This window comes from Homarus americanus, unplaced genomic scaffold (assembly GCF_018991925.1).
Source record: "Homarus americanus isolate GMGI-L3 unplaced genomic scaffold, GMGI_Hamer_2.0 scaffold12996, whole genome shotgun sequence".
Classification (NCBI taxonomy): domain Eukaryota; kingdom Metazoa; phylum Arthropoda; class Malacostraca; order Decapoda; family Nephropidae; genus Homarus; species Homarus americanus.
The window spans coordinates 66,951-80,340 of record NW_024734732.1 but is presented as its reverse complement, the minus strand read 5'-3'; positions in this window follow the sequence as shown (position 1 = coordinate 80,340).

Below are 13,390 nucleotides of genomic sequence, written 5' to 3'. Positions count from 1 at the left end.
TCGTACGTGGTAAACCCCAACGGGTATGAAACTCGGAATACTGCTGGATGTCTGTCGAGCAGGGCATGTTGGTATCCTTCATAGTGCCCGTGTGTACACTAATACTGGTGAGTCACTTATACTGGTGAGTCACTTATACTGGTGAGTCACTTATACTGGTGAGTCACTTATACTGGTGAGTCACTTATACTGGTGAGTCACTAATACTGAGTGAGTCACTTATACTGGTGAGTCACTTATACTGGTGAGTCACTTACACTGGTGAGTCACTTATACTACTGACTCATAGTGGTGAGTCATTTATATTAATAAGTCACAAATGTTTCTGTACCTGTAATTACACGAGTACCTGTATGTGAACCTGTAATAGTGTTTGTAAAATTAACTACTAGCATAAAGGGCCAGGTCAGAAGGGCCCCTGAAAAGTCCCATAAATGGCACCGTGAATGGCCCCTGTGTTGGCTCAGGAAGGAGTGCCACTGTTGACCCAAGGAGGAAAAAGATCCTGTGTTGTGTTTGACTTAAAGTGTTGCCGTTATGTCTCAGGTGTTGCCACTGAGGGGGTGTTTCTTGCTGCTGGTGTGGTGGTGGTGGTGGTAACTGTTAGCTAAAATGGCATTTGTATATGGAAATAGATAGATAGATAGATAGATAGATAGATAATGTCCGTGTGATATAAAGTGCTCACTGTAAAACTATACATACATACATACATACATACATACATACATACATACATACATACATACATACATACAAGAAATATACGACACTTTTACACTCTTACAGCGTTCAAATATATAGTTTGTTTATGTCCAATCTAAACATATAAGATTATACTTTTGTTGTTGTTGTCACTGTTTTTGTTAGTATTGTTGTTGTTGTTATTGTTTTGCTTTCTTGTTGATGTTATTATTTTATCATGGTGGTGGTGATGGTTGTTGTTGTTGTTGTTGTTGTTGTTGTGGTGGTTTATTTGTTGTTGTTGTTGTTGTGGTGGTGGTTGTTGTTGTTGTTGTTGTTGTTGTTGTTGATTTGTTTATTTGTTTGTTGTTGTTTTTTTGTTGTTTAATGGTTGTTTTGTTGTTGTGGTGGTTGTTGTTGTTGTTTGTTGTTGTGGTGGTGGTTGTTGTTGTTGTTGTTGTTGTTGTTGTTGTTGTTGTTGTTGTTGTGGTTGTTGTTGTTGTGGTGGTGGTGGTGGTGGTAATGGTGGTTGTTGTGGTGGTGGTGGTGGTAATGGTGGTTGTTGTTGTTGTGGTGGTGGTGGTGGTGGTAATGGTGGTTGTTGTTGTTGTTGTGGTGGTGGTTGTTGTTGTGGTGGTAATGGTGGTTGTTGTGGTGGTGGTGGTGGTAATGGTGGTTGTTGTTGTTGTTGTAGTGGTTGTTGTTGTTTGTTGTTGTTGTTGTTGTTGTTGTTGTTGTTGTTGTTGTTGTTGTTGTGGTTGTTGTTGTTGTGTGGGTGGTGGTGGTGGTGGTGGTAGGGTGGTGGTGGTGGTGGTGGTTGTTGTTGTTGTTGTTGTTGTTGTTGTTGTTGTTGTTGTTGTTGTTGTTGTTGTTGTTGCTGTTGTTGTTGTTGTTGTTCTTGTTCTTGTAGTGGTGGTTGTTGTTGTAGTGGTGGCTGTTGTTGTGGTGGTAATGGTGGTTGTTGTAGTGGTGGCGGTCAGAACCAAGCCTTCAACCAAAACTCCCCTCCTTCCCCTCCCCTCCCCTCCTCTCCCCTCCCCCACCATTGTCTGTCACCAACTCAATATTCACTCGTTGGAATATTTTTGCATACATCGATTTCCTGGTTATTTCCTCACCCCTAAGTGTCATCAACCAGGCTACCTACAGTCATCACCATACCATCACTATCACTTATCATCACTCTCACTTATCATCACTATCACTTATCATCACTATCATTTATCATCACTATCATTTATCCTCGTTATCACCTCACTATCTCATCACCATCACCACTCCAATCACTATCACTACACCCATACTGCACCATCACCTCACTTCACCATATTATCATCACCATCCCTTCACTACACCATCACTATCGCTTCACTGTATCATCATCACTACCACTACACAATTACTATATCATCATCACTATCATTACACCATATCATCACTATCACTACACCATTATCACCATCACTATACCATCATTTCACCATTACCACGCCATCAGCACTCCATCACCAAACCATCACCACCACACCAATTCATCATCATCACCACACCCATCACCACCACATCACCATCACTCCACCATCACCACACCATCACCACCACATCACCATCACTTCACCATCACCACCACACCACCCATCATCACCATCACCATCACCACCACATCACCAACCACACTCCACCATCACCACACCATCACCACCACATCACCACCACATCACCACCTCACCATCACCACACCATCACTTCACCATCACCTCAACCATTACTCATAACAACAACCACAAATTGGTCTTTGTCTTGGTATCGGAAAACCATTACCAAATCGCCCTGGATGACCTCCTGTTAGGGAAGAATATTGGTCCTGTCCTTCTCTACTGGTGTCCTGTTTTATATCTGTTTTATGTGTGTTTTTTTTTACAGCTCATTAATGTATGTGTGTGTTTTTTTGTGGAAGGTCTTGGTTTTTATGGTTGGGGGAGGTTCTGTGTTTGTTGGATATTTTGTTTTTTTTAAGGCCATTAATTTGTTTTTTTCTTGAGAGGAGTTTATGTTTGTTTGTTTGTTTGTTTTTTAAGATAATTAATGTTTTTTGGGGGGTGAGTTTCTGTTTTGTTTGTTTTTTCGATCATATGTGTGTGTGTGTGTGTGTGTGTGTGTGTGTGTGTGTGTTCGGTGAAGGAGGGGGGAGAAGGGGAGAACGTAATGTAGAAGGAGGGGAGGAGAGGAGGGAACGACAGAGTAAACGAGTGACGAAGAGAGCGAGGGAGGGATGAAGGATGGAGAATGTTAATCAAGATGAGAACAGAGGGAGGAAAGAAGAGTGAGGCTACAGGAGAGGAGGGAGAGGGGTGAGGGGAGAGGAAGAGGGTGAGGGGGAGGGAAGAGGTGAGGGGAGGAAGAGGGTGAGGGGGGAGGGAAGAGGGTGAGGGGGAGGGGAAGAGGGTGAGGGGGAGGGGTGAGGGTGAGGGGTGGGAAGAGGGGTGAGGGGGAGAAGAGGGTGGGAGGGGAGGTAGGAGGGTGAGGGGAGGGAGAGGGTGAGGGGGAGGGGAGAGGGTGAGGGGGGGGAGGGGAAGAGGTGGGAGGGGAGAAGAGGGGTGAGGGGGAGGTAGAGGTGAGGGGGAGGAAAAGAGGGTGAGGGGAGGTAGAGGGGTGAGGGGGAGGAAGAGGTGTGAGGGGGAGGGAAGAGGTGAGGGGAGGTGAGAGGGTGAGGGGGGAGAGGGTGAGGGGGAGGAGGGGTGAGGGGAGGAAGAGGGTGAGGGGAGGAAGAGGGAGAGGGGGAGGGGAAGAGGGGAGGAGGAGGAAGGGTGAGGGGAGGAAGAGGGGTGAGGGGGAGGGGGAGAGGGTGAGGGGGAGGGAAGAGGGTGAGGGGAGGGAAGAAGGTGAGGGGGAGAGGGTGGGAGGGGGAGGAAGAGGTGAGGAGGAGGAAGAGGGTGAGGGGAGAAGAGGTGAGGGGAGGAAGAGGAAGAGGGGAGGAAGAGGTGAGGGGGGAAGAGGGTGGGGAGAGGAGGAAGAGGGTGAGGGGGAGGAAGAGGGGTGAGGGGAGGAAGAGGGTGGGGAGGGGAGGAAGAGGGGTGAGGGGGGAAGGAAGAGGGGTGAGGGGAGGAAGAGGGAGAGGGGAGGAAGAGGGGAGGGAGGAGGAAGAGGGTGAGGGGGGAGGAAGAGGGGTGGGAGGGGGAGGAAGAGGGGTGAGGGGGAGGAAGAGGTGAGGGGAGGAAGAAGGGTGAGGGGAGGAAGAGGGGTGAGGGGGAAGGAAGAGGGTGAGGGGGAGAAGAGGGAGAGGGGGGAGAAGAGGGTGAGGGGAGGGAAGAGGGGTGAGGGGGAGGAAGAGGGTGAGGGGGGAGGGGAAGAGGGTGAGGGGAGGAAGAGGGGTGAGGGGGAGGGGAGGGTGAGGGGAGGAAGAGGTGAGAGGGGGAGGAAGAGGGAGGGGAGGAAGAGGGTGGGGAGAGGGAGGAAGAGGGTGAGGGGAGGGGAAGAGGTGAGGGGAGGAAGAGGGTGAGGGGGAAGGAAGAGGGGTGAGGGGAGGAAGAGGGTGAGGGGGAGGAAGAGGTGAGGGGAGGAAGAGGGTGAGGAGGAAGAGGGGTGAGGGGAGGGAAGAGGGTAGGGGGGAGGAAGAGGGTGAGGGGGGAGGAAGAGGGTGAGGGGAGGAAGAGGGGTGAGGGGGAAGGAAGAGGGGTGGGGAGGGGAGGAAGAGGTGAGGGGGGAGGAAGAGGTGGGAGGGAGAGGGAAGAGGGGGTGGGGAGGGGAGGGAAGAGGGGTGAGGAGGGGGAGGAAGAGGTGAGAGGGGAGGAAGAGGGGTGGAGAGGGGAGGAAGAGGGTGAGGGGGGAGGAAGAGGGTGAGGGGGGGAAGGAAGAGGGTGAGGGGGAGGAAGAGGGGAGAGGGGAGGAAGAGGGTGAGGGGAAAGAGGGAGGGGAGGAAGAGGTGGGTGAGGGGAGGAAGAGGGTGAGGGGGAGGAAGAGGGTGAGGGGGGAAGGAAGAGGGGTGAGGGGAGGAAGAGGGTGAGGGGAGGGAAGAGGAGAGGGGAGGAAGAGGGGTGAGGGGAGGAAGAGGGGAGGGGAGGAAGAGGGTGAGGGGAGAAGAGGGGGAGGGGAGGAAGAGGGTGAGGGGAGGAAGAGGGTAGGGGAGGAAGAGGTGAGGGGAGGAAGAGGTGAGGGGGAGGAAGAGGGAGAGAGGAGGAAGAGGAGGGGGAGGAAGAGGGTGAGGGGGGAGGAAGAGGGGTGAGGGGGAAGAAGAGGAGAGGGGGAGGAAGAGGTGAGGGGAGGAAGAGGGGTGAGGGGGGAGGAAGAGGGTAGGGGAGGAAGAGGGTGAGGGGGAGGAAGAGGGGGGAGGGGGAGGAAGAGAGGGGTGAGGGGGGAGGAAGAGGGGGAGGGGGAGGAAGAGGGGTGAGGGGGGAAGGAAGAGGGGTGAGGGGAGGGGAAGAGGGGAGGAAGAGGGTGAGGGGGAGGAAGAGGGGTGAGGAGGGAGGGAGGAGAAGAGGGGTGGGGGGAGGAGGAGGAGGAGGAGGGAGGGGAGGGAGGGAGGAGGGAGGAGGGAGGAGGGGAGGGGGGAGGGAGGGAGGAGAGGGAGGAGGAGGGGGAGGGGAGGAGGGAGGAAGAGGGGTGGAGGGAGGGGAGGAGGGAGGAGGAGGGAGGGGAGAGGAGAGGGAGGGGAGGGAGGAGGAGGAGGAGGAGAGGAGAGGGAGGGAGGAGGGGAGAGGAGGAGAGGAGGAGGAGAGTGAGGAGGAGGAGGAGGGAGGAGGAGGAGGAGGGAGGGAGGGAGGAGGAGGAGGAGGAGGAGAGGAGGAGGAGGAGGAGGAGGAGGTGAGGAGGAGGAGGAGAGGAGGAGGAGGAGGAGGAGGAGGAGGAGAGTGGGAGGAGGGAGGAGGAGGGGAGGAAGAGGTGAGGGAGGAGGAGGAGGGAGGAAGAGGGGTGAGGGAGGGAGGAGGAGGAGGAAGAGGTGAGGAGGAGGAGGAGGAAGAGAGGGAGGAGGGAGAAGGAGGAAGAGGGGTGAGGAGGGAGAAGGAGGAGGAGGAGGAAGAGGGTGAGGAGGAGGAGAGAAGGAAGAAGGTGAGGAGGAGAGTAAGAATGACCATGAAGAGAAGTGAAGAGATAAGAGGAGGAGAAAGAGGAAGAAGAAATCGATAAAGAGAAGTTATATCATGAACGGAGTGAAGATGAAAGAGGAGGAGAATGAAGAAAGAGATAAAGGGAAGAAGAAAGGAGAGAGAAACAGGTGTATATAGAAGAATAATAATGATGATGATGATGATGATTATGATGATGATGATGATGATGATGATGATTATGATGAGTTTAATTTATATATACACATTAATATTCACTGGACCATAGAGAACACCATGAGGTATTAAACAGCATTACAGTATAGGTTAAGCCACCAGTGTTGTTTATACTGTCAGATGACTCAACAAGATAACACTGTTTACACTGAATCTTAAGACACGTGGTATATAGGCCCTAGTTATCATTGCGTCTGTATATTTTATCTCTTAACATAAACTAATCAGTATTTATCATCACTAACGATACAATATACAAGCAGGTCTTAAATTTTTACTGTAACTGATAATACAGAAATAATTTATAATGTTTAAGTATTTAGTTCTCTGTTAAATAAGTGTTTTTTTTTGTGTGTGTCTAAGAAAAGCAACTTTGTCTTTCTTCCCTAGTTGACAGTGGAAGATGATTTGCATATCGCTACACTTTAATGCTCACATATTCATAACTTGGTAATTTATATTTAAATTCTCTCCTCATCCACAAAAGAAAAGAATTATATTATTAACTCAAAAGGGGAGAGTTTAAGCCGTGCTGTTGGGTTGTGGGTAGTTCAATGATTCACACAAGTAATACAGTGTTGCTTTAGGGTATCTCTCTTGTTACGAGCACTATCTGTGAACGGCAACACCTGTTGGTTTAATTAAGTGGCTATCTACTGTATATATATGTGAACACAGTGTCAGGTGTTCTAGGTGAGTCAACACAGTGTCAGGTGTTCTAGGTGAGTAAACACAGTGTCAGGTGTTCTAGGTGAGTAAACACAGTGTCAGGTGTTCTAGGTGAGTAAACACAGTGTCAGGTGTTCTAGGTGAGCCAGGTGTTCTAGGTGAGTCAGGTGTTCTAGGGGTGAGAACAACGCAGTGCTGTGTGCTCCCAGGGTGAGCCAGGTGTTCTAGGTGAGCCAGGTGTCTCTAGGTGAGTCAGGTGTTCTAGGTGAGTCAGGTGTTCTAGGTGAGCAAAATAAGTCAGTGTTCTAGGTGAGTCAACGCAGTGTCAGGTGTTCTAGGTGAGTCAACACAGTGTCATGTGTGTTCAAGGTGAGCCAGTGTTCTAGGTGAGTCAACGCAGTGTCAGGTGTTCTAGGTGAGTCAACGCAGTGTCAGGTGCTCCTAGGTGAGTCAACGCAGTGTCAGGGTGTTCTAGGTGAGTCAACACAGGCCGCGTGTTCAAGGTGAGCCAGGTGTTCTAGGTGAGCAAACACAATGCTGTAGGTGTGTTCTGTAGGTGATCAACACAGTGTCATGTGTTCAAGGTGAGTCAGGTGTTCTAGGTGAGTCAACGCAGTGTCAGGTGTTCTAGGTGAGTAAACACAGTGTCAGGTAAGCTCCCAGGTGAGTAAACACAGTGTCAGGTGTTCAAGGTGAGTCAGGTGTTCTAGGTGAGTAAACACAGTGTCAGGTGTTCTAGGTGAGTCAACACAGTCTTTAAGTGTTCAAAGTGAGAGTGAACACCCCCCCCCCACACACAGGACGTAATACGAGACTTCAAAGTGCCAATCCCCCCCTCCCCCCCTCTCCTCCACTGCCACCAGAGGCACTACACGGTGGCACTGATGGTTCTACCTGGCACGAATATAGAACCCTTAATCACCAATACAGGCTGTTTAACATTGCCTCAAACCTCTTCACCTGTACTTACTATAATTATAACACCTGTACTAACTAACAGAGGAATCTGATATAACTCGAAAGGCATCACAATGAGGAACTAACATGACAGTAATAGAACAATCACACTATTATTATTATTATTACTATTACTACGATTATTATTATTTATTATTATTATTATTATTATTATTATTATTATTATTATTATTATTATTATTATCATTTTTATTATTATCACCGATGTTATTGATATATTTCATCTTACTATTATCTAAACTGTCAAAGATTTAACAACAAGATAATAATTATGTAATATGTCCTACAATAACATACACGCAACAATGTACTAAGGGATATAAAAAAAGAATTTAATATATACTAACACGGAGGCTTAAAATATAACAACGTATTATAAAAATAAGAGATATAATAAAAATAACACCTAGAAATAACAGATAATAAAAATAACACCTGGAAATAACAGATAATAAAAATAACACCTGGAAATAACAAAAATGCATTACTATATAAGGGAAGAATATAATAAACAGAATTACATTGAAGAACATTACAGGCTGAGCGTGACCACTGCCAGCCATTACCCTCGTCGAGAGAACACTGCGAGCCATTACCCTGGTCGAGAGAACACTGCGAGCCATTACCCTGGTCGAGAACACTGCGGAGCTTGGTTACCCTAAATAGAGAACACTGCGAGCCATTACCCTGGTCGAGAACAACAAGTGAGCCACACCCCCGGTCGAGAGTAGAACACTGCGACTGCCAGCCATTACCCTGGTCGAGAGAACACTGCGAGCCATTACCCTGGTCGAGAGAACACTGTCAGCCATTACCCTGGTCGAGAGAACACTGCCAGCCATTACCCTGGTCGAGAGAACACTGTCAGCCATTACCCTGGTCGAGAGAACACTGCCAGCCATTACCCTGGTCGAGAGAACACTGCCAGCCATTACCCTGGTCGAGTGATCACTGCCAGCTCCCGGCCTCTATTGTCAGGTATTGCCTTTTGACATCAATTACAAGTCAGTTGCCGGGCAAGAGCGAGAGACGAAATCCTCTTAGGGAAAACCTTGAACCACGCCAGGGTGCCAGCGGCTGACACCTGACCCCTAGTGGTGGTAGTGGAGGATGGCAGCCAAGTGTGGGGAGTGGAGGTGGGGGTCAGGTGGTGCATCGGGCCAAGTAGTGAAAAGATGCGGCTGGATGGTGCAACATGGATTAATAAGGCCAGCTGGTGCAAGAGACAACAATATGATACAAAGAGAGAGCTAGATTTTTTTTTACGGGAATTAGCCCACCCGGGCACAGGTCAAACGACCCACAACGGAGCCTGGGGGGCGAAAAAAAAAGAACGGAAAGAAATTGAAAATATAGAAAAAAGGTTATACTGTATTAATCTACACCACGAAGATGCCGGAAAACCAGCTTTTTAAAGTGAGACAGATTGTAAGAGCATGGAAACACAGAAGAAGGCAGAGCATTCCACAGTTTGGCTGTGTGAGGAAAGAAGGAGGTACTATAACGGGTTATTCTCGTGTGACCGACATCCACAGAGAAATGGTGGGCACCGCGGGCAAGACGTGTGTTACGAACCCACGGCCTTGCCGGCGGTACACAGGATGCCAAATCCACTGAACATTGCCCGTTAAAGTACCTGTAAAAGAGAGAGAGTGAAGCAACATTGCGGCGAAGAGAAAGGGAAGAGAGATTGTCGACTAAAGGAGGAGAGTTAATAAGACGAAATGCCTTTGATTCCACCCTATCTAATAGTTGGACAGAAGAAGAGCCACCCCAGATATGAGAGCAGTACTCCAAGTTAGGACGAATGAATCCCTTATATACTTGGAGCAACTGCTCAGGAGTGAAGTACCTGCGGCATCTGTACAGCATTCCCAACTTTCGGGAGGCAGCTTTAGTTATACTAAGGATGTGTGATTTCCAGGACATATTGGAGGAAATGGTGAGGCCTTACATATTTATTTCAGAATTTGGGAGGATGATAGCGTCCTGAAATGTAATTGGTGGGAGATCGTCTAATTTACAAAGTGTAATTGGTAAATATTGAGTTTTATTACTATTGAACTTAACCAAGTTTGTATCTTCCCATTCAGCGATGCTGCACAGACACGCGTTGATAGAAGTAATGATATCAGTTCTAGAAACAGATCTAGTTTGAGTTAGGAGGAAGGGGAAAATGTGAGGAAGAGTGAAGAGTAGAATCATCGGCGTAAGAATGGATAGAATTAGTTGTAGTGTGAAGTAAATCATTGATAAAAAGAAGGAAGAGAGTTGGTGAAAGAACAGAACCCTGTGGGACGCCACTATTGGTAGAGGAAGAGCGAGAAATCGATCCCTCGACAACAACTGCCATGGATCGGTTCTCAAGGAAGCTAGAGATGAGAGAACAAAGTGGGGGAGAGAAACCAAAAGAGGGAAGTTTAGATAGCAAAGACTTGTGCCATACTCTGTCAAATGCTTTGGAGATGTCGAGAGCCACGACAAAAGTTTCCCCATAATCCCTAAGAGATACACTATACAAGCAGGACTTAAATTTTTATTGTAACTGATAATACGGAAATAATTCATAATGTTTAAGTATTTAGTCCTCTGTTAAATAAGTTTTTTTTTTGTATTCATAGGGAAACAAGTTATCTCAGACGATATATTTGGTGTCTAAGAAAAACAACTTTCTCTTTCTTCCCTAGATGGTGCCAGAGAAGAATAACACTACCTCAGATGGCACCACAAGAAGCAAAGTTATTTGAGAATGAATTAAATGATTCATTATGGATCCAGGTAGAGCCAGGTGATGTCAGATGGAGCCAGGTGGTGCTAGATGGAGCCAGGTGGTGCCAGATGGAGCCAGGTGGTGCCAGATGGAGCCATGAGGTGTCAGGTATAGCCAGGTGGTGCCAGATGGTGTCATATACATCAAAGACCTCAAAAGCTACATTCCAGGTCCTGTTGTTCCCATAATGAGATTCCCAGAACGACCAAAGTCTCAGACCCTCGTACGATAACTCTCTACTTTAATTAGATCTGAGAGAGAGAGAGAGAGAGAGAGAGAGAGAGAGAGAGAGAGAGTACTTTAGGGGGAGTCAGCCAGGCGAGTCAGGTTTGGTGAGTCAGGCGGGTTAACCAGGTGAGTCAGATTAGAGGAGTCAGGTTAGGTGAGTCAGATTAGAGGAGTCAGGTTAGGTGAGTCAGATTAAGTGAGTCAACCAGGTGAATGAACCCGACGATTGTCTCATTCAGATACAATAAAACATCAAATACACAAATTAATGCAACATATTAACTGGAAAAAATATTCAACGCACATCTTTGAGAATTACTTTTATGGTGAAAATATTCCATAGACATATTTGATACTTTCATCTACCCAGAAAATTAACAACACTTCTTCAAAAAATCGACAAAATTAACAAAATTTCTACAAAATTATCAAAACTTCAACAAATTTAACACAAATTCTACAAAATTAAGAAAACTTCTACAAAATTATCAAAACTTCAACAAATTTAACACAAATTCTACAAAATTAACAAAACTTCCTACAAAATTAACAAAACTTCTACCAAATTAACAAAACTTCTACAAAATCCTGTCACTGTATACCTTCTAATCCCTTCTAATCGGGACACCCTTAAGTGCTATTCGATTAAGCATTCCCCTAAGAACCAAACCCACAAACTGACAACACACTTCAATATTTTCCTCCTGCATTTATAGATTCCAGGCTTTGATTAAACTGACCTAATATAAAGTTATACTATAGAGATGCAGACAACAATGCCGTCAACATCATCGTTACGAGTTCGCACCTAGTTGGATAGTTTGAGTCCCTTTGTTATATCACCTTTGTTTAGCCCTGACTTCCATTTATGCACCTAGATCATATCACCCCTCACTCTATGTCTCTCGAGGGAGTGCAGATTAAGATGCTTTAATTAACCTGTCTGTGTACTTAAGGTTCCTAATGCCCGGGATTAGTCTTGTCATTCTCCTCTGAATTCTTTCTAGGGATTCTATATTCATTCTGTAGTACGGTGACCAGAACTGAACTGCGTAATCCAAGTGAGGTCTCAATCTTAAGACTAATTCTCCTTCAAACTAAATCCCCTTAAGACTGAATCCCCTTAAGACTGAATATCCTTAAGACTGAATCCCCCCACCTAAACAAGACGAGTCAGCTCCGACAGACCTTCATAATGACACCGGTATTATATAGGTGATGACGTCACTCCAAATACAGATGTGAGCCAGCGATGATGAATGGGTCTCCCTACAGTCTCTTGCGACGAGGTAATCAGCGGAGTCCTCAGGGGGTCCTCAGGGCCTCCTCAGGAGGCTCTTCAGGGGGCTCCTCACGGGGGCTCCTCAGGAGGGGTCCTCAGGGGGATCCTCATGCGGATCCTCAGGGAGTCCTCAAGGAAATCCTCAGGGGGGTCCTCCAGGGGTCCTCAGGGGGATCCTCAGGGAGTCCTCAAGGAAATCCTCAGGGAGTCCTCAAGGAGATCCTCAGGGAGTCCTCAAGGAAATCCTCAGGGGGGTCCTCCGGGGGTCCTCAGGGTGATCAAAACAGAACCATAGATCCAGGAAGTAATCTGGGCCATCTTTTCATCTCGCGCTCCGGAGGGTCGAAAAGACACCAGGATATTCTTTTATGTGGATTCCCTGCGCGCGCACACACACACACACACACACACACACACACACACACACACACACACACACACACACACACACACACACAGAGGTTGGAGAGAGTGAGAAGTAGAGTCCCACAAGTCGCTATTCTTAAAGACTCGTACGTTTGTTAATTTTTTCTAATTAGATATGTGATGACTCGTTTAACTGACTCACTTAAGTTACAATAAGATTATCTCGTAATTGTCATCATTATCATAACAAGTTCCAAGTTAAATATATGAAGAGCATTATGAAGGATAATTGTTGGAGCATTATTAACGTGTTGAGGAGCATTATTAGCGTGTTGAGTATTATTAACGTGTCGAGGATCATTATTAACGTGTCGAGGATCATTATTAACGTGTTGAGGAGCATTATTAACGTGTTGAGTATTATTAACGTGTCGAGGATCATTATTAACGTGTTGAGAAAAGTCACATTAGCAAGCACATCAATCTCAGTCTTATAACCAGGAAGTATCAAGCTGGAGGAGGAAGAAGCTTTATTAACCTTATAAATGAGAGAACCAGATCACCTTCATCTGAGACAGGAACTGTAAGACCCGCTACCCGCTAATGACTGTGTGGCTCTAACTGTTTAGGTTCAATATATAATTCTGAAATGTTATCATTCTTCCATAAGCATTACTAGTGCTGCCATCAGAACACGTGGATAGATAGATAGATAGATAGATAGATAGATAGATAGATAGATATTTTATTGACCATACAGAAACTCAAAAATATAAATTGAATGATCGTTAATGAGGTAATGCAAAGGAGAGAATTTTTTTTTACATATATTCGTAAATTTATCTCACAATAATTCAGTGTATGAGGCAATATATGGAAGGTTAGTCACAAGTATCTGATCCAATGTTTAATGGTATTGTTTATTAACTGGTATACTATCAGGTGCCTAAAACAGAGCTCAGGTTCTCAACTGGCTCAGCCATATTAATATTGTTATTATTATCCGCTGTATATCTGTGTTTTTCTGGCTAAATAAACTGTTTCAATTCAATTCAATTGGTAGAGTAATGTCAGTCTTCACTCAGGTAGGGAAGATCACCGTGTTTGTTGCCATCATCACCAGGGGCACCTTCA